This window comes from Delphinus delphis, chromosome 9, assembly GCF_949987515.2.
Source record: "Delphinus delphis chromosome 9, mDelDel1.2, whole genome shotgun sequence".
In the NCBI taxonomy this organism is placed as follows: domain Eukaryota; kingdom Metazoa; phylum Chordata; class Mammalia; order Artiodactyla; family Delphinidae; genus Delphinus; species Delphinus delphis.
In genome coordinates, this window is record NC_082691.1 from 11,535,268 (window position 1) to 11,557,905 (window position 22,638).

At 40.0% G+C, this 22,638-nt stretch overlaps 1 protein-coding gene across 2 annotated transcripts in view; it reads left to right on the forward strand.

The window, feature by feature from the left end:
• The window catches only part of COA1 (cytochrome c oxidase assembly factor 1), a 97,698-nt gene that overhangs the window by 25,016 nt on the left and 50,044 nt on the right, over positions 1-22,638 (forward strand). For both annotated transcript variants that reach the window (XM_060020197.1, XM_060020195.1), the window contains exon 2: positions 19,583-19,635. The gene's annotated coding sequence lies outside the window, so the exon portion shown is untranslated. The remainder of the gene's footprint in view (positions 1-19,582; positions 19,636-22,638) is intronic.

Consider the following 22,638-nt stretch of genomic DNA (forward strand, 5'->3'; position numbering starts at 1 on the left):
GTAATACCTAGTTGTTTAAAAATTTTATTGAAGTATAGTTGATTTACACTGTCGTGTTTAATTTCTGCTTTACAGCAAAGTGACTCAGTTATAGACGTATATATTCTTTTCCATTATGGTTTATCACAGGATATTGAATATAATTCCCTGAGCTATACAGTAGGATCTTGTTGTTTATACATGTAATACCTAGTTTTTTGTTTGTTTGTTTGTTTTTTGGTGGTATGCAGGCCTCTCAATGTTGTGGCCTCTCCCGTTGCGGAGCACAGGCTCCGGACGTGCAGGCTCAGCGGCCATGGCCCACGGGCCCAGCCGCTCTGTGGCATGTGGGATCCTCCTGGACAGGGGCACGAACCCGCGTCCCCTGCATGGGCAGGTGGACTCTCAACTACTGAGCCACCAGGGATGCCCAATACCTAGTTATAATTTGTGTTAGAATATGTTAAAAACCAAATCCCAAGATTTCTGCTGTCACTGTAGTGGGATTGTAAAAAGTGTGGGGTTAGCTATTACATGGTTTCTAACATAGATTAAAGATCTAAACATCTTTTTTTCTTTTTTTTTAAGCTTACAGTGCCAGCATTTAAGGGGGAAAAAAGGCAGAAAACCCCAAGCAAACAAATGTAGTATTGTTTTCAAAGGTGACTTTCCTAGGGGCAGTAATGTCAAAAGGCTCCCATGTGACTTACTACATTCAGTTACAGTGAAATTCTGACAGCTGCCTGGCTCTTGTTTTCCAGTCACTTGTATATTCGCCAGTGGAAAAGCTAGTTTTTCAGCTCAGCTGTGAAATAGATATCACATGGTTATTAGCAGTTTGTTATGGTGGAAAGGACTTAGCAACTGAAGGTTTCAGTTAAGATCTGATATCCTGTACTTTCTTTCCTGTTCCTATTTTTTTTTTAATTTGTAATTTGGGGCAGCAGTAATACCTGCTAGAGTTGGCAGGATGAGATGAGATAATTTATGTCAATCACTTACCACAGTGCCTAGTTGCTAAAGAAATATTAATTCATAGAGTATTAATTCTGTGAGTACCCTTTGCTCAAGCCAGACATTTGGGATCTATCCATTTCATCTCCTTAATAGCGCTAGAACGGGAGTGAGACATGACCCACATTTTATAACAATCGGGCTTTAAGCAGGCAGTAACTAAATCAATCCTTCAGGACATCAAGTTCTCTTGTACCTTTATTAGTAGTAATCACTGTTAGTTTCTTAGAACTCTAAAAAAATTGTAGTAATTTTCACTTCTATTGGCAGAATTGGTATTTTAGGAGGCAGTATAGGAAAATATGTGGCCTTAGAGTATGTGAAGTTTTCTTAAAGAGCACACAAAAAGTATTAACTACAAAAGAAAAATTATAAACTGGATTTTATTAAAATCAAGAATTTCTGTTCATCACAAATCACCTTTAAAGAGAGTGAAAGGGCAAGCCACAGAGTGGGAGAAGATATTTGCAGCAGTCTGACAAAGAGCTCTTCCATCTGGGCTGAGACGTGTACAAGTCTCAACTTCCTCGGTGGCCTCTTGGCTCCATTTTAGAGAGCTCTGTTAGTAATACCGACTTCATTTTGATTTTCTTTTCACAGGGTTTGTGGAATGAATAAAGGCATGGTAGGATTTAGAATACTGAGGGAACAGGCCTGGGGGTGTGCTCTGCAGCCGAGAGGCTTCCTGGGTGAGCAGTGAGACTGTGTGGGCACATGGTGGCAGGAGAGCAGTGGGGGTGCCTGGTTTGGGATCCCCAGAGCAGACTTGGACTTGAACCTGGGCTCTCTCATTTCTTGGCTGTGTGTTTCTGCCTCATCTCTAAAATAGGGATAGTTATAGAACACACCATACAGGGCTGGGATTAGTGAGATGACGTAGACTAGTACTTGCCCACAGGGGGTCTTCATTGTGGTAGTATCGTCACTGTTGGAGTTACGGTTCCTTGGAGGTGAGGGGTGGCTGTGCCAGTAGGGTGGGGGTAGGGGTCACTGCAGACCAGTGAGAAAAAGACACCCCAATAGAAAAATGAGTGAGAGACTTGAGCAGCTGCTTCACCAAAAAGATGGCCAGACGTCCAGTAAAAATAAGAAAAGGTGCTCAAGACCACAAGTCATTAGAGAAATGCAAACTAAAACCCTAATGGCATGTAACTACTACACACCTACCAGAACACTAAATTAAAAGGACTAACAATAGTTTGTAGGAATATGGGCAAGGAAATTCTCATACACTGTTGCTGGAATATAAATCGGTACAACCACTTGGGTAAATTAGTTGGCAGTGTTGAAGCTGAACGTATGTATACGTTATGACCCTGCTGTTCCACTCCGCACAGGAATGGTACAACCCAGTGGTATGTATGTGAATGCTTATAGCAGCATTATTTGGTCTCGCTTCATATTGGGGAGGTGTGGAGAATGTGCATCTGTGATATAGTAGGTAAGTAAATTATTATATGTTCCTGCCTAGAAATAAAATACTGTAAACGAAAATGAACAAACTCAGCTCACACAACAAAATGGATGTATCTCAAAAACATAATATTGAGCAAAAGAACCCACATGCTAAAGGATATACACTGTATGATCTCAGTGTTGGAGAGGAAGGAGGGGTTAATGATCGGGTGGATCAGCAGGGGACTCGTGGTACTGGCAGTGCTCTATTTCTACACCTCCATGGTGGCTACATGATGCTTGCTTGTCCTGATTTACTGAGCGGAACTTTTATGTTCTGCGTGCTTTTCTTCTTGTGTTCAGCTGCAATAGAAAAATAAGAAAAGAACTACGCAGCTTTATAATGCCCAGTAAATATTCAATACGAGATTGTCCTTCTTACCTCTCCATCTCATTTGTTAGCATTTGCATATGTCCTTTGAATAATGATTAATTTGGGGCTTGGTGATATAAATTTGAACTCTTTAAAGATTAGATAGGGGCCATTTTAGCCAGCACACATATAGAAAGTGACTTTGCCCTTGAAAATTCAGATGCTCCAAGTTTTTGTGTGACCTACAAACAGTGTAATTTTTTTTTAAAGATGACAAGTACAATGAAACTCTTATGACACATTTGTTGTTTTAGTTTTCATTGTAGAAAAGTCTTAATTGTAAACAGTGGAAGCTGTCACTTTTGGGGGTATTTTTTCTATTGTTTCAAACCTTATTTTTTGTTGTTGTTGTGGTATGCGGGTCTCTCACTGTTGTGGCGTCTCCCGTTGCGGAGCACAGGCTCTGGACGCGCAGGCTCAGCGGCCATGGCTCACAGGCCCAGCCGCTCCGCGGCATGTGGGATCTTCCCGGACCGGGGCACGAACCTGCGTCCCCAGCATCGGCAGGCGGACTCTCAACCACTGCGCCACCAGGGAAGCCCAGAAACCTATTTTTAACCCAGGAGGTTTGTGGTTTTATAAAAGTTATATACATTCTGTTAAATTTAAGAAGTTTTAATATATTTATTTTTCAAATTGCAAATAGAATATTGTTTTCAAATTTCTTCTAATTGCTGAGTATTTACAAAAACGTTGGCTTTTATGATTATCATTTATGTCACACTTGATTAACCTCATTGATTCTTTGGTAATGGTTTTGAGTAATTTCTTTGTTTTATCTTCCTATACAGTCATATCAGCTATATCAATTAGTATTAATAATGGTGATATTAAAAAATCTTTTCCTCTTTTTAAAAAATATCTTATTGCACACCAGTATTCCTAATACAGTTAAATGGTCATTCTTACCTAGTCCTATCCCCTCTCCCCTCATACTTTTTTAAATAAGTAAAATTTCTCTATTTTCTCCACTAATTTAAGTGGCATTCTTTTCTAGGTTATGCGTTAACCCTTGAATTCTTAGGAAGCCTCATAGAATAAATAAGGGGCTCAAAGCAGAATTTAAACAGGTTCAAGGTATAGAGAATAAAGGGTCACTGAAGATTCTAATATTACTGCACGCATTTTTAGCTTTCGAATCAAAATACTCTAAGCATTTGTATAAAAGAGGTTTTCAGTAATATAAAAGATGAAATTTTTTCTCTACTTTTATTTGTTAGTTACTAAAAGAGTTTTTGCACTTTATTCCTTAAAAATAATTTAGTGGTGAAGAAGTATTTTAACCTTTTATGAAAAGGATTCTTCATAGTCATATATTGTTCTGAGTCTACATAAGCTTTTTGGTTTTGTTTGTAGCTTTCTTTCGTAGAAATGAAAATAGGTAAGGTAGGCAGGATGTATCGGCCTAATAAACTCATTACTGCTGTTGATAAAATGATACGTTAGTCCATATTATAATTTCTTCGAGGAGGGGGACGCCTCTGAGTCTAGGATAACCTGAGAAGTACTTCTTTACAGAGCACCTAGTAGAGAGGTATTTGTTCTGGGTGCAGAAGCCAATGTTGCTATGGCTTCATTTTCTTAACTTACTACATTTGTAAGCTGTAAAGAACATTAGCTGTCCCATTTTTTAAAATGGAACTACTGTAATAAAATACAGCAAGATCAGTATGAGCTTGAGTGTTAAACTATAAATTTAAGTTTTTTTCTTCCCCTCATTTACGTTCAGGGATCATCCTGCATTTTGGGAACACTTATCACGGCTTCTCTGCTAGTTATTTTCTCTGATGTTACCAGAAATTATATTTGCAGTCTGAGGACAGAATTAGTTAGAATGTGGGTCTAAAGAATTTTTCAGAGGCTTGCATTTTTTGTTCTTTTATTATGGAAAATTTCATACATAGACAAAATTAGGGTAACATACAGCCATGTATCTATGGCTCAAATTGAACAACTCCAAAAGCATTAATTTACACTGATGTTGGAATATTATTACTGATTTGAGGTTTTACATTACGTATTATGGTCCATACTTCCTTCTCCAATTTAAAGAATAAATGGGCCACCAGATGAGGCTAAATATGCTAAATATTTAGAGCCTAGTTTGGACAAGATCCAGCAGAATCAGAGAGCGTCCGGGATTTGCTGGCATAGTCTTGAGTTTTGTTTAGTGAGGGACACTAAAGAGGCAGAAGTTAAGTTTTCCCTTGCCCTTTAAGTGCTTACAAAGTGATGTTAAATATTGATATATAAATATATTTATAATCCTTAATGTAGATCTACCAGATGAAGAATCAAAAGGGCAGACCAAAAATGTACCTAAAGTAGTCCCATGCCCCGGCATTTGTGTATTTGGAAAGTCAGGCTGACTCTAATCACACCCCAGGAATTCCCCACCTCCTGCCCAATTTCTCTTTCAACTTATTTCTCAAATGCCTTTGGCCAGGACTTCTAAGGTAGTCCTCATTCTGAAGTGATAGCATGTATGTTATGCTAATTAGGAATTGGGATGTTAACAGCATTCTAAATAGCTGTGGTATTACTTGTAAGATATCAGATAAGCTTCTCTCCAGGACATAATGAATCAGTTAAAACATTTCTAACAGAATTGTTTAAAATTTCCTTTTTGTGACAGTGTGACAGTGGTGCTGTCTGTGGTATCTTTCAAGATTGGAAACTGTATTAGGAGCGAATATAAAACACACCCATGCTAATTAGTACTTAGAGAAAAAAATTTTCACTTTTTTTTAAAAAACAATAATAAGTTGACTCTGCAAAGCCCACGGTTCCCTTTACACAGACATAATTAACTCTGTAATTAATAAAGTGAATTAAGAACTTTAAATTATAATAAGTACCTCGGTTACATCCAGAAAGGTGCATTGACTGTCTCCTTTCATGACAGGATGAACTATGCACTCCCCATTCTTCCTGTAAAATTTACCAAGCGAAGGGGTATGTGTGACTTCTGCGTTTGATCCTAGTGTATCAGAGAGTTTGATCCTAGTGTATCAGAGTGCAGGATTCACCTTTAAGGGTTCGTTCTTCTGAGTGTCTCAGTGTCTTCACCTCCCACTCCTATAATTTGATGAAGGCAGTCAAGATATAATTGTAGCTTTTCTAACATGTGCTGCTGTTGAGTTTTCCCAAGCTCTAGATGCCTCTTCAGTGTAAATAAGCCCCGGCGGAATTTGAAACTTTCTGGTGGACAATTGCAAAAACATTTAAGCTAATATAAAGCGGTCGTGGTGGTGAGGGCATCTGACTTTAAAACGTGCAGACGCTTTTCAGAATGGATCTATCAGCCCTCATACAGACGGAACATTTGTGTGGTAGAAGTGTGTGCTTGGTGTACCCTCCAAGCAATATCTCCTTGTGAAGATTAGTTATTTAATCGGTAATGGCTGATAACGGGCTTTTAAAAGCACATCCTAATTTAGATTAGTGTCCTTGGAAACCAAGTACCCAACGAAGTACGAATCACAAGTATGGCAAGCTATTGATTCACATCACGTAGCCACTAACACAATTTATACAAAGAATTAGAAAAATAGAGTTGTTCTTGTGCTAGTTGCCTCATCATTTTCAGCTCATGGCTGCCTAGTGAATCAAATCTAAACCTTCACTCTGGTTATAAAGCAGGTTTTGCATTGCCTTTTGTCCTGTGATTCTCAAAGGTTCTGTGTAAATGTTAGTGGGTGGCAAGTATTCAGTACAGGGTATTACAGCAAGGAAACCATAGCACGGAGAGGTTTGTCATTTATACCAGTCAGCTGGGTTTATGCCTTTGCTTCTGCAAATTGTGTATGAGTTTTCACGTTTGAGATTTTTAAAAACAGTCTTGCTTATAAGAGCAAGTTGGTTGTGTTGCTGTCAGTGAAATTAACCTGTCTGATTTATCTAAGGGCTAAACATTAGTTTTTCATGTTATATGTGATTCCACAACTTTTGTTTTGACCTTGCAATCATGAGTTTTTCTAAAGATTATGCTTTAATGTTTCTGGATTTTTATCCTGTATTATTCTAATTAATAAGTGATCTTGAGAATTTTTCTTCTGAGTTCAAGTTACATAGGCACTTTCTAATTTTGGTAGAAGGTCTGAGAAAACAGAAGAGATCTCACCGGTCCTACTGTAATTCAGGAGCCTAAGGCTCTAAGTGAAAGAGCAGTTATCTACCTTTACATCAGTCATCTGTACCAACTGGTGATTTTAGAAACTCACATGGGTCTTGGTGCCGATTGCTGTGTCTGCTTCAAATTGCATTTCCACTTCACAACCCTCCCTAGGGGTGTATTTATGTGGTAGTGTTTACAGATGATTAATATTTAAATAGAAATATGCCACTCGAAGGTCTTTTCAAGGAAAGGAAGCTGAGGTGGAAGAGTGAGTGTGCTGGCAGCCAACCCTCTTCTTGTGGAATTCCAGAATTTTCAGAGAAGCCTTGGCAGCCTTACCATTCATTTCAATTAGAAGAAGCTGGCCATTGTTATTCACGAAGTTTGGAAATAGGAAATTTTAATTATATAAGTTTTCTTAGAATGTAATGTACTTGGTTAAAATTATGAATATTTTAAGATTACAGAAGAGTTTAGAGAATAACTTAACAAATACCCATATAGCTGTCATCTACTTCTGTCAAATTCCAATATTTTCCCAAACTTTACGGGCTTTTCTTTTTTAAGAAATAAAACAAAATAGGTACAGTTGAAGCACCCTGTATAATCCTCCCTGATTCTGTTTTTCTCTCTTTTTCCCTTCCTCCTCACAGGTAACCACTGTCCTGATATATATTATTATATAGAAGTATAGTTACATACAAGATTGGTTCATTTTCTGTGTTTTCAATTACATATATTCAATTATATGTGTGTGTGTATATGTGTGTGTGTGTGTATATATATATATATATATATACACACACACACACACATACATATACACACACACAGAGCATCATATTATAATACCATTCTGCAAGTTGCTTTTCATTCGTTCAGCATATTAACAAGCATGTTGATATTTGTAGGTTGGTCATTAATCATTTAGCTGTTATATAGTACTCTATTATATGTATCTATTATAATTTATACATTTCCTGTTGGTAGGTATTTAGATTTCTGGTTGTTTTGCATTTACAAACAACATGGAAGTGAGTATTCTTGCAGAGATCTTCTTGTGCACTTGTAAGAGAGTTGCTATGGGCCCTAGGGTCTAGGATATATACATAGAAGTGTAATTGCTGGGGTGAAGGGTATATGCATCTTCAGCTTTACTAGATATTTTGCCAAATTGTTCTTTAAAGTACTTGCATTATACTCCCACCACTGGTGTATAAAAGTTTCTGTTCCATGCTCCAATCATTCTTGGTTTTATCAGACTTAAATTCTTGGCATATGATCGGTAGGTAATGACTTTTCATATTGCTCTAATTTGCACTTTACTAATTATTAATGAGCATAAGTACCATTCATTCACACAACGGATGAACTGAGTACTGCTAAGTCCCGTGTGCTTACGTTCTAGTAAATGGAGGCAGAAAATGAATAGACAGGAAAATACACAGTATCTTAGATGGTAATAAGTGCTGTGGAGAGAGAGAAGAGAGCAAGTACCTTGTGGTTCACTGGAGGAAGAACATTCCAGGCAGAGAGGATAACAAATGAGAAGATCCTTGTGTGTGACATGTTCACAGAATCACAAGGAAGCCAGGGCAGCTGAAATAGAGTAAGCAAGGGGGTAGTAGGAGGTGAGGTGAGAGAATGAATAGTGAGCCTCATAGGCCATTATGGAGACTTTGTCTTTTACCTTGAATGTGATTGCCATCTGAAATGTGAGGATTTTGAACAGAGGAGAGACATCATCTCATTTAGGCTTTAAAAGGGTCATAGAGTGTTGTGGTGCTGAGAGGAGACTGTAAGAGAGGCTAATGGGAGAAACAAGGAGACTAATTAGGGAGTCGTTATAATTCAAGCAAGATGATGGTGACTTAGTCCAGGGTAGAGATGAAGGTGATGAAAAGTGTTCACAGTCTGGATATATTTGTAAGCAGAGTCAACAAGGTATGCCGATATTTTATATGTGGGATGTGAGAGAAAATGTACGAAAGTTTTTGGCCAGGACAGTGGGAAGGTTAGAGTTGCCATTCATTGAAAGAGATTCCTGGGAGAATCAGGTTTGGGGAGAAGAGAGAATTCAGGAGTTTGATTTTGGGCAAGCAAGTTCTAGATGCCTCCTGAGCATTTAGGTTAAGATGTTGATGAGGAAGGTAGATACATGAGTCTGGAATATGAAGAAGTCTGAGCTAGAGGCAAGGATGTCAGCATAGAGGAGGGGTTTAAGCTGTGAGATTGGATGAAGGGATGAATATGGAGATAGAAAAGAAATCCGAGAAGATCCCTGGGTCAGCCCAATGTTCAGAGGTCAGAAAGATGACGCTTACCAACAAGAGAGACTGAAAATGAGTGCTCGGTTGGGAGGAGGAGAACCAGAGCAAGTAGTGCCCTAGAAGCCTAGTTTGGAATCTGTTTCAAAGAAGGATTGGTTGGTGATGTCAGATATGCTCTGATAGATCAAGTAAAGTGAGTGCTGAGACTTGACCTTTGGTTTTAACAATATGGAGGTCATTAAAGACTTTCACAGGAGCTTTTACTGTGGAGTAGTGAGGAGATAAAGACTAGGTTGGTGGGGCTTCCCTGGTGGCGCAGTGGTTAAGAATCTGCCTGCCAGTGCAGGGCACACAGGTTCAAACCCTGGTCTGGGGAGATCCCACATGCCACGGAGCAGCTAAGCCCATGTGCCACAACTACTGAGCCTGTGCTCTAGAGCCCGTGAGCCAGAACTACTGAGCCCACATGCCACAACTACTGAAGCCCGTGCGCCTAGAGCCTGTGCTCGGGAACGAGAGAAGCCGCTGCAGTGAGAAGCCTGTGTGCTGCAACGAAAGAGTAACCCCTGCCGGCTGCAACTAGAGAAAGCCTGTGCACAGCAATGAAGACCCAACGCAGCCAAAAAAAAAAAAAGAGTAGGTTGGTATACCCTCAGAGAATGGGAAGACAGGATTTGGAGATAGCAAAAATAGACACCTCTTTTGAAGAATTTCTCTCCACAGCAGAGTAGAGAAATGGGACTGTTGCTAGAAGAAGACACGGGATTAAGAAAGTTTTTTCAAAGATAGGGGCTATTATAGCGTGTTTGATGCTGATATGAGTGATACAGTACAGAGGGAGAAATTGATGATGTATGAGAGAGGGGAGAATTGCCGGAATGAGGTTGAGCAGATGAAAGGAGATGGGATCTAGCATACAGTGGAGGGACTGGTTTTAATAGGAGCACATCCATGGTGGCAAAGGGAAGGCAAGAGTACTTTGGCACAAATGTAGGTAAACTGATAGATTCTGACTGCTTTTATTTTCTCAGTGAATTAAGAAGCCTTGGGGGGGAAGGAGGTGTAGAAGTGAGATGAGAGGAAAAGGTGTGATCTAATCATTCAGGACAATAGAGAAATTGTCTATGATTACAAGGCCGCAGCATGGCCCACTTGGAGTCAGTGGTCATTGGTATATAGTGAGGTCAGTCAGCAGAGTTAAACAATTCACCTGTGCAGATAAGGTGGAGGTAGGATTTATCTAGGATTGGGGTTTGCCTGGTGATAATGATAGAGGAAGAGGGGTCAAGATAGTTGAGGGTGTGTTCAAAAGAGTGGGATTGTAATGATGGACCACGGACTCTAGGTTGCGTGAAGGGGACAGTAAAAGGTGGTAGGATCAATGGATTGTAGAACTGGGATTTAAAATACTGGAGTAAAGGAATTTCCCTGGTGGCACAGTGGTTAAGAATCTGCCTGCCAATGCAGGGGACACGGGTTTGATCCCCGGTCCAGGAAGATCCCACATGCTGTGGAGTAACTAAGCCCGTGCGCCACAACTACTGAGCCTGTGTGCCACAACTACTGAAGCCCATGTGCCTAGAGCCCATGCTCCACAACAAGAGAAGCCACTGCAACGAGAAGCCCGCCGCACCGCAACGAAGAGTAGCCCCCGCTCGCCACAGCTAGAGAAACCCCGCGCACAGCAACAAAGACCCAATGCAGCCAAAAATAAATGAATAAATTTGTATTAAAAAAAGTACGGGAGTAAAGATATTTGAGGAGGTGAGCTGAAAAAATGAGGGGGTGGCTGGAGAGTAGGATGCTGGAAATTGAGATTGTGGAGGGGGTCAAGTTATTGGCTACGACAAGTTCTAGGGTATGACTGTGTGAATGAATAGCTGTAGTCAAGTGAAGGACCAGATTCTGAGAGGAGAGGAGGATGTCAGGGATCATCTGTGCAGATGATTAAATCATCATTTTGTTTCTAGGAATTTATCCATTTCTTCTAGGTTGTCAAATTTGTTGGCATATAATTGTTCATGGTAGTCTCTTATGATCCTTTGTATTTCTGTGGTATTGATTGTAACGTTTCCCCTTTCATTTTGGACTTTGAGTCCTTTCTTTTTTTTTTCTTGATGAGTCTAGCTAAAGGTTTTTTTTTTTTCTTGATGAGTCTAGCTAAAGGTTTGTCCATTTTATCTTTTCAAAGAACCAGCTCTTAGTTCATTGATCTTTTCCATTGTCTTTTTAGTCTTTATTTCATTTATTTCTGCTCTAATCTTTATTTCTTTCCTTCTATAAACTTTGGGCTTCGTTTGTTCTTTCCTTTCTAGTTCCTTGAGGTGTAATGTAAGGTTCATTTGAGATTTTTCTTGTTTCTTCATGTAGGCATTTAAGTTTCGTTTGTTTTTTGTTTGTTTTTAACATCTTTATTGGAGTATAATTGCTTTACAATGGTGTGTTAGTTTCTGCTGTATAACAAAGTGAATCAGCTCTCCATATACATATATCCCCATATCCCCTACCTCTTGCGTCTCCCTTCCACCCTCCCTATCCCACCCCTGTAGGTGGTCACAGAGCACCAAGCTGATCTCCCTGTGCTATGTGGCTGCTTCCCACTAGCTATCTATTTTACATTTGGTAGTGTATATATGTCCATGCCACTCTCTCACTTCATCCCAGCTTACCTTTTCCCCTCCCCGTGTCCTCAAGTCCATTCTCTACGTCTGTGTCTTTATTCCTGACCTGCTCCTAGGTTCATCAGAACCAGTTCTTTTTTAGATTCCATATATATGTGTTAGCATACAGTATTTGTTTTTCTCTTTCTGACTTACTTCACTCTGTATGACAGACTCTAGGTCCGTCCACCTCACTGCAAATAACTCAATTTCATTTCTTTTTATATCCCATAAGTTTTGCTATGTTGTTTTTCCATTTTCTTTTGTCTCAAGGTATTTTTTGATTTCTTAAGTTATGCATTTTGATAAGAACAGTGTTGGAGAGAGTATCACAGCCACGAGGTAAAACCATTAGGGAGTGAGGTTGGGGGTGTCGTGTTGATGACCGCAACAGGGGAATTAGGGATGGTGTGGTCTGATAATGTGAGATTGAAAGCTGTGAAAGCTGGAATCTTAGGGAGCAGGTGTGACGGTGGTTTGGAAGTGGCAATGAGAAATAAGAGCATCTCTCTTGCCTCCAGCCTAATGGGGGGAGGAGTGTGAGAATAAAGACAGCTGGACTGAAGAGGGCTGCAGGGAGAGCCAGGTTTCAGTTGGCAGTGGCTTTCAACCCTGGTTGCACATTTAAATCACCAGGGAGGGCTTGTAAACATACCATTTCCTGGGTCCCAGCCCCTGGAGATTCTGACTCAGATAGTCTGAGGTGGAGCTCAGGCTTAGGTAATTTTTTAAAACTCCCAGGTGGTTGTATGTGCAGCCAGGGTTGTGTCCCAAGCAGGAATGTCTGAGAAAAGGTTGAGTAATTGGGGATGATAGAGGTGTTTTTGAGGGCATTAGGGAAAGGATTCTGGAGCTCGTGAGGGGTGGGACTTCTTTTCAGAGTTTATTGGCCTTTTGAGTTTCTGTGAATTGCCTATTCTTACCTATTACTCTCTGTTTCTATTGCTGAATGGTTGATTTTTGTTTTGGTTTGAGCTTGTTATTGAAGTATTTCATGAATACTGATAAAAGTACGCACCTGCACACATTGTCTAATGAGCACCCAAATCAGGAAACAGAACGTTACTAGCCATCCAGAAGCCACACTTGTTCCCCCACCCATTCTAGTCACTGACCCCTCTGCTAGGGAAGATTTGATTTTTAAAAATCAGATCTTGGGCTTCCCTGGTGGCGCAGTGGTTAAGAATCCTCCTGCCAATGCAGGGGACATGGGTTCGATCCCTGGTCTGGGAAGATCCCACATGCCACGGAGCAACTAAGCCCATGCGCCACAACTACTGAGCCTGTGCTCTAGAGCCCGCGAGCCACTACTGAAGACTGCGTGCCTAGAGCCCATGCTCTGCAACAAGAGAAACCACGACAATGGGAAGCCCGCGCGCTGCAATGAAGAGTAGCCCCCGCTCGCCGCAACTAGAGAAAGCCCGTGCGCAGCAACGAAGACCCAATGCAGCCAAAAATAAATAAATTAAAAAAAAATCAGATCTTACGCTGCCTGCCTTGAACAACAAGATTTCATATCAAAGTGTACTCACCTTAGGTTATGTGGTGAACCAAAATGATACATGATACATAGAAGATGGCTTGAAAATCCAAGATAACACTTCATATAAAAACTGGCCTCCTGGCAGTGTATTGTAGTTGGAGACCCATAAGAGACCAGGGTCTTTTCTGCCTTCTCTCTCATCAGCTCTATCCCCCCTGTCTGACTGGAAATGAGCTCTTTTGGCAAGTGGAAACGTGCTCTAGGTGACGAGGGCCTCACCCAGTTATCCAGGGCAGTTCGGGTCTTCCGTACCTGCCTGACTGTGGTTCTGAGTCTGGGGTTAGGGCTTGCAAAACAGCCCGTAGTCAAGCCCTAAGTCAGGCTTGAGTCAGGCAAGAGCTCTGAGGAATGGCCACCGTGGTTTTGCTTAACTGTGGCGTATGTCTCATGGATGTAAATTGCCAGGTTCTGCTTTTTGGAAGCTGTTGATTTCCAGTACTTTGACCACTGCTGTTAAAAAAAAAATTATAAAAGCTGGAGTTTTGATCTGTAGAATGAGCCACACAGTGAACTTAATTTTTCATTTCTTGACGGAAAGCCGGGAAGCAGAAGCTGGTAGGGCATTATGATGAAGCCTTTTTATTACTATCAGGAGCAGGAAATGCCAGTTTCTTTTATTTTAGCTATACCTTTAGCATCTGTTGAAAAATAAAGATTGAAAATAACATCATAAATATTAAAGACCACTGGGAAAAAATGGTAAGGACAAAAATACTGCTTGCTTGCTTTCAACTCTAGTCACCTTGTACCACATTCTCTAAAATTCTTTGAAGTTTAGAGGAGTACAATATCAGAATATTGTTATAATTAATGTACCAATAACTTACTAATATTAAATTTCTTGCGTGAAATATTTTCATTCTCCTGGGAGTTTCCTTATACTGTACTGTTACAATAGTGACAAAGCTCAGGTGCTCTGTGACATTGTATGACAGTAAGTAAAGACAGCTTAGGATGTTGAATGGCCATATAGAAAGTCTTCCCACCTTTGTCCTAGGAAAGCCTTTGACCTTAAAACAGGGTAATCTGAGTAGAAAGATCAGTGGTTGCCAGGGGTTGGCAGGGAGGGAGGGATGAATGGGCAAAATCAAGAGGACTTTGAGGGCAGTGACACTGTTTTCTATGATACTGTAATGGTGGATACATGTTGTTAATACGTTTGTCAAAACCTATAGAATGTTAACGCCAAGAGTGAACCCTGATGCAAACTATGGACTTTGGATGATGACGATGTGTCACTGTAGGTTTATTGGTTGTAATCAGTGTCCCACTCTGGTTCAGGATGTTGATAGTGGGGAAGGCTGTGTGTATGGGGGCAGGGGATACGTGGGAGCTCTCTGTACTTCCTGCCCAACTTTCCTGTGAACCTAAAACTGCTCTAGAAGTAAAGTTTACTATTAAACAAAAAATTATTTTACAGGCTCTTTTGATGGCATGTTGCAATATTTAACAAAACTTTCTAATGTAAAATTATTCCCTTATCCATCATAGGGCGTTCATTTGACAGTGTACGCCTGCTTCTTAATATTTGCCCTCAGTAAATGTGAAAAATAGCTGTTATCCTCTCAAATACTAGAACCTTGTTATTTTGCAGGTGAGCAAACCTAGGCCTTTAGAAAATATGGGGACTGGGGCTTAGGTTTCCAAATGTTTAATTCATTGTCACCAGAACCACAACTTTCCTCCCATGATCACTCTGTAAATACTGTAGCCCTGATTCCAGCTATGATGTCCTTAGACTGCTGGCTCCACATAGCTTTCTTTTACACATTCACCATTTAGAACAGGCAGTCATGTACAAACCCTGTAGCTCTCTCCTCACTGTATAAATTACCCAGATAGATTTATTTCTGAATTCCCAAAGCCTACCTTACTAATATTTATGTAAGTGTTAATTGAGGCCAAAAAGTGGATATCTGGATTATTATTTTAGAGGAGATATTCCTTTACTTTTAGGTTGCCTGTAATTCTTTATACTTTTCTGTATTCCTCTGGTACATCTGTGTAGGATTTTAATGATTATAATCAGTTCTTTCTGGCAAAAAGCCTAGGTATTGTTTCTGGACATTAAGTTATATTGAATACCTGAGAATTGCTACAATCAGTAAGTATTCACATATCATGGGGCAATATTCTTGTGTAATAAGGATAAACTACATAGGATATTTCAATACTTTATCTTTTTAAAATTAGTATTCTGAAATCATGTAGACTGGGCATTTGATTTTTTTTTTGTTTTTAAGATTGTGTTCTAGGTATTTATTAATATGTTAGTTACCAGTTTCATAACTTATAATTTGTCCTGAATGACACTTCCTGCTTCCTAGGAACTGGTTCCTCCACTGTTCCCAATCCTTCCTCCCCAGCACCAAAGATTGGTTAACCTAACATTTTCTTTCTTTTCCTAATGGTATAATATTATCATTTTATATAATTATTAGAATCATCAAAATATGTCATCTGTTGGCTTTTTAAATTTACATGGATTAGTCAAAAATTTAAGAACTGATGCTATAGAGAGCCAGATTTTCCCACATACTTAGTGTTTACAAGGTATCATTTATTTAACTTCAAAATAAAAAAGTCTGCTATTCTCCATTCCCATGGGAAGATGAAATGCTAAGCCCTGGTTTTAAATTTAAGGAGAGTAAACTTCTGGTCTCTTTATTTCCTTTCTCCCCTATTACATTACATCATAGCACTTTGACTTGGAAGAGACTTTAGAAGATAATTTAAATCAACTTTTTCATTTTGCAGAAGAGAAAAGTAGGACACAGCAGTTAAGTGACTTGCCTAAGTAAGATCTTGCAGTTAGTACCACATCTTGGACTCAAACCCTGACCCTCTCCTAACCCCCCCCGTTTTGTGTCTTTGTGCTTCTTAGTGGCACTAAGTTTCCCAGCCGCTCTATGCTGAGCCAGTCCAACCTGCAGTACTGCTGATGCTTTCTTGGCAGCCTTGTCCACGCCTCTTCCTGAAGATCTACAGAATCACAGACTTGGAATCACAATGGCTACCTGTATTTCCCCGAATCTGTGCTGTTTCCCCTCTTTAAACAGCATTGCTTTATTCATGGAAATCAGTAGAGACGTCCCTATGGAAAGCTGCTGGCAGCGCTGTGGTAGGCAGAGTAATGTGGTCGCCATCCCCCCACCCCTGCCAGTATGTTCACATTCAGACCTTGGAACCTCTGAATATGGTAGGTTACATGGTAAAGGGGAGTTAAGATTGCTATTCACCTGACCTTAAAATATGGAGATTATCCTGGATTAATTTGGTGATCCCACTGTAATCATGGGTCCCTAAAAGTGGAAGAGGGAATTGGAAGAGAGAACCAGAGATGGCAGTGTGAGAAGGTCTAGGCCTGCTGTTGCTAGCTTTGAAGTTGGAGGGAGGGGCCACAGTCAAGGAAGGAGGACGACCTCTACAAGATGGAAAAGGCAAAGAAACAAATTCTTCCATATAGCCCCCCCAAAGGATGTATCCTACTGACAACTTGATCTTAGCCCAGTGAGATCCGCGTTAGACTTCTGATTAACAGAACTGTAAGGTAATAAATTTGTTTTATTTTAGGCCACTAAGTTTGTGGTAATTTGTTACAATAGCCATAGAAAATGAATGCAAGCATTTATACCGCTCCTCAGAAAAAGTCACCCACTTGGCTTTCCCGCTTCCCTCATCACCTGATTATTTCATTGGCTGCCTTGATTTCCCTTATGAATCCTGGCTCCATGTTTGTCACCTAGATCCTTGGGTAAAATAGCCCACTGTAAGACTGTCTGCTCTCTCAGCTCTGACTATCCTTCAGACACACCTCCTCAGTATTTGCTCATTGGCTTTAAAAACCACAATCCATGTTAAGAGGCTATGTAAAATTTTGAAACTATTCTGTTGTTGTCTGCTACTTTCCAGGAATTCAAGCTCAGGCTGATCCAGTAGTGCTAACCGCCCTGCCCTAACTCTTAAGAAATTTTTTTTTGTCACTTTGTAATGCTTATCAGGGAAATTACCTGTATGGCAAAAAATGCAGTTGCTCATAGCTTCCTATTTATGAAAGAGACCGAGTGAAATGTATATCTTGCTTCTACCTCACAGAGGAGGAAAATGCTGGGCCATTGCCTGGTTACCTATTTTATTGGGCTGACTTGCTCAGCAGGCTGACGTGCATGTTTGATAGCCCTACTTGCCAGGATGTAGCCGACATGTCTGTTAGCTCCTGCAAATGATGTAATCCTTGACTGGGTACAGCACCAAGTTTTTCCGCACCGCACAATGACTCTTGTAGAGTTAATTGGTATTGGGGGCTTGATTTTGCAGAAGCCTCAGGGGGTCAGTGTGATATGAATTAGGACAACTGACGCCCCCAGCCTTTTCAAATTAATGTTATTCTCCATGTGGCTGGGAGGCTTGAATTCACCCAAAGTGTCTGTGTTCTCAGCACATTCTATGTTAGGGCTGCCAGGAAGGCAGAATCCGTAATTCTGACTTTCTGCATTTGTTCACTCCCTGGCAGCGAAATTTTTTATTGACGCAAAATTTCTTGACCCACTGTGAAGTGAGGACCTTTCTGGGCCCTCCTTCCTGCACTATCCAGTAATTTCCCAGGTATAGGGAAGAGGCTATTTTGTATTTTTGTAGACCTTAGGAACATTAGTGTCATTGACCAACTAATTCTTGCAGATGGTATATCATTGAGTCTTGCTTTTTTTCTTTTATCCATTATGATAATCTCAGCCTTTTAAGCATAGTGTTTAGACAGTTTACATTTATTTTCAATATGATCAAGTTTAAATCTGCCGTCTTGCTCTCTGTTTTCTATGTGTCTCATCGTTGTTCCTCTTTCTTCATGTTTTTCTACTTTCTTTTGGATTAATAGAGTATTTTTTTGTGATTCCATTTTATCTCCATTATTGGCTGATAGCTATACCTTTTGTTTTATTATTTTTAGTAGTTACTCTAGGGTTTATATATCTAACTTTATTAATTTACCTTTAAGTAATATATATACCATTTCACACAAGAATCTTACAACAATATACTTCCATTCTGCACTCTCATCTTGTGCTATTTTTATCATATATTTTATTTCTGCATGTTATAAACCCACATACTTTATTATTATCAAGTTTGCTTCAAACAGCCAATTTTTTCCAGCCTTATAATTGACAAAACTGTCATATTTAAAGTGTACAACATGATGATTTGATATTTGTATAGATTGTGAAAGTATTTCCACAATCAAGTTGACACAACCATTACCTCACTTTTTGTGTGTGTGTGTGTGACAACCCTTAAGATCGACTCTTTTAGCAAATTTCAGTTCTATAATACCAGAATATAGTCACCATACTGTACATTGTGCTGTGTTTGCTGTAGTCATGCTGTACATAGATCCTCAGGATTTATTAATCTAACAGCTAAACATTTGTACCCTTTGACCAACCTCTCCCCATTTCCCCATCCCACCCCAGCCCCTGGCAACCACCCTTCTACTCGGTTTCTGTGCGTTCAACTTCCTTTTAAGACTCTCCTTATTGGTGGGATCAGGCAGTATATTTGTTTCTCTGTCTAGCTTATCTCACTTAGCATAATGTCCTCCAGGTTTGTCCACGTTGTTGCAAATGCTAGGATTTCCTTGTTTTTTTATGGCTCAATAACATTCCATCGTATTTACATCTCTTTAAACACAGTTTTATTTGCATACCGAGCTTTGAACACATCCCTTCACTGGAAGTGTGGGGCAGGGGGGGTACGCATGGGGAGGCTGCCACTGGGTGGGAGTATGTGTGAGTGAGGTGCACAGATGGGGAAGTGCAGGGGAGGTATCCCCAGCAACTCAGGGGTGGGCTTCCTGATGCTGTCCTCGAAATGGTTAATAGGATCCATGTCCCTTTGACACATTCCCGGCTCTGGCAGCTGTTCTCTCAGCCCCTCCCTGACCGTCGTTGTTCAGCTCACCTCAGTGCCCTGGATGGGGCAGGAAAGAAGTGGGCCCCTTTGGCAGCACCTTGTACAGCTGGGAGAGCTGGGCACGCACTCACATGCTCTCACTTTCCCTGGTGGGAGAAATTGTTGGCGAGAGGCACTGAGCCGCACCACCTTGGGGAGGGGGTAATATGTTCCTTTTACCTTCTTCACTGCATCTAATCTCTGCTGTTTTTGCTCCCGTAGCGTGCTGCAACTTCTCTGCTGGACTCTGCAGTTGCACAAAAGCACTCTTCTCGGTAGGTGATCGTCTTAATCATTGGTCTTTGGGGAAAAGATAGTAGAAAGCTCCTATTCTGCCATCTTGCTGATGTCACTTCAATTAACCTTTAAAAAGATTAAAAATGAGACAAAAATGTCCTTAACAATTAGCCATGTATTTACATTGTAGGCCTCTATTTTTGTAGTTCCAAATTTCCATTTGATATTTTCCTTCTGCCGGAAGAACTTTAATATTTCTAGTGAGATAAGTCAGAGAAAGACAAATACTGTATGATACCACTTATACGAAGAATCTAGAAAAGCCAAACTCATAAAAACAGTGAAATGGTGGTTACCAGAGGATGGAAGGTAGGGGTGATAGGACAGATGTTGTTTAAGGTGACAAACTTGCACCAAGTAGTAAATAAGTCCTATAGAATTAATGTGCAGTATAGAGAATATAGATAATATTGTATTATAATCATCAAACTTGCTAAGAGACAACTTAATTATTCCAACCACTAAAAAGAAATGATAATTATGTAATGTGATGGAGGTACTGATTATTGCTACCAAGGCAGTCGTATTCCAAATATGAATATTAAATCAACATGTTGTACACCTTAAATTTACACAATGTTATATGTCAAATATATTTCAATTAAAAAAATTTCTCATAGTGCAAGTCTGCTTTCAGTGAATTCTGTCAGCTTTTATTTGTCTGCAAAAGTATTTATTTTGCCTTCATTTGTGGAAAATATTTGTGTTGAGTATAGAATTCTGTTGGTAATTTTTTGATTCTGCCCACGGAGAAGTGTTTTTTGAGGTACAGATGATTTCCTGCTCTGTGAAGACCCTCATCTCTAACCACTGAACCCCAGCAAGATTCTCCACAATCACACAGACACCAGATTGCAGTCAGTCTCTCTGTCTTTCCCTAGGGACCTTAATACGTTTGCATGGAAGAGCAGAGTTCCTCCTTTGCCAGGGTGGCTTGTATGAGCCTGAAGGAGAAGTGATGGTGCCTCCCACTCACATGTCTCTTCCCACGCTTTTCTTTAGTTTCTGTGACCAAATGGAATAGCTGATTTCCACCTGGCTCAGGGAGATCAGTTAGGATGTTATAGTTCAGGCAGAGATGATGATAAGGTGAAATACAACCATGCTGATAGGGTTGACTTAGCTAAATACCGGTGGTGAGCTGAGAGGACTGGATGTGGGGAGTAAGAAAGAAGAATCCTGGAGACTGTGACCGTGCTCATTCTGGCAAACATTTCCTTCTTTCTTTGTATAACAGAACCCTGATTTTCAGTTGGATATATTGTTGCCCAATGAAAAGATTGCATTTTCAAGTCTTTTTGTAGCTAGATGTGACTATCACTAAATTCAGCCTAGTGAGATGAAAATGGAAGTGCTGTGTGGAACTTCTAGAAAGTGTTATTGAAAGGACTGAGCCCTCCTTCCCCTCTTTCCTACTGGCTGTTACGGGCATGCGATAGCAGGCACTCAAGCAGCCGTCTTGCACCTTGAAGGGTAGGGCACATGCTGAGAACGGCACGTCATCAAGAGGGAAAGGGCCCGGCGCTGTGAACTAGAATACACTGGCCTGACTACATCTGGGCGTCTTTTTTTGTCAGAATACAATTACTTTTTGTCTTGTGTAAGCTGATGGCTTTGTCTGATTGTTTGTTTTTGCTCACGTTGTATGTGGTTGAACTTAATCCTGACTAATGAAAGCAGGGTGACAGAAGAGGCCCAGGTTTCGATCCTGGATGACTGAACAAGGAGTGATGCATTTGGTAAAGAACAAACAGGTTAGGGGCTTCTGAAGGTAGACAGTCCTATAAAACAATTAGGCACTAACGTGAATAAATCTCTGTGATTAAATTATTTTTTAAAACATGAAAACAGTCAAGCTGTGTTTGAATCTTTTTTTTCTTTTGCTTTTTTAGACATGAACATTGATCTCATAAGTTAATCATGTTAGGAATTTGATGACTCAGTCTTACATCATATTGGAATTCTGAAGTATTAAGGCTCCTTCTGCCTCATTTTCCTGTTAATGGAGGTGCAGGTCTTAATCACATTCTTGAATTAGAAAGAGACTTTTAGGTATCCTCAAAAGATTAATTGAAATAAAACATGGAAGAATGCACGATCTGTTGGAACTATTTATGAAGTGCTATTTTTCTCTTTGGATTAGGTCTTTACCCTCAGTCACTAACTGTTAAAGAACCTTTATCACATGTTTGACATTTCATGTCAAAACTGTTGTTGAGCACACCTAGGGAAAATTAAATTCAATTTACATTTTTGGCTTTTATCACAAAACTTTAAAATGACAGTAATTTGGGAGTGTAGATTTCACTTTGCTTTTTTATCCTTCAAGCTGTTCACAGAATTTTTAGGATGCAAGTATAGTTTTAATCTGTTTTCTCCCTCTGACTTTCTCCCTCAGGACAAAGATGATGGATTTGTGGTAGTAGTTTTAAGCTTGAAGCCATCAGGGAAGCATTTAAAATGTCTTTAGGCAAGCTTATCTTCCCTGTCTTCTTGTCTGGTAGGTAGTGTTGAAAGCTAAGTGTCTCTTTGCCTTTCTAAAAGTATGTCTCCTCTATGTGCTGGCAAACAAGTTGGAATTTAAATGACCTGTGGAATCCTTCAAGGCAATGACTGTATGTGGGAAAAGGAAACTTTCAGGCAGATTCTGAGCTAGAACTGATGTAATGCATCCCAGAGAAGCAGTGGTTGGAGCTCAGGTAGCTTTGAGCAGGTAACATAATAGCAGAGGATACTTACCAGAAACAAGCAGGTATAAAAGAAGAAAAGAAATGGAAACAGTGAGACCATTGATAACAAAATACAGTAGGGAGTAGGATTTAGGGCCTCTCTGGAAATCTTGAGAGGCCAAAGGCTCTAAAAGCCGAGACTGCTTCATTTTCTTTTGATCTAACAGTCATTACAAAATAATAACAATGTTCAGGTCAGTATCAACATTGAAACTCACCTATATTATATCAGATTTTTTTGTATACCTGTTT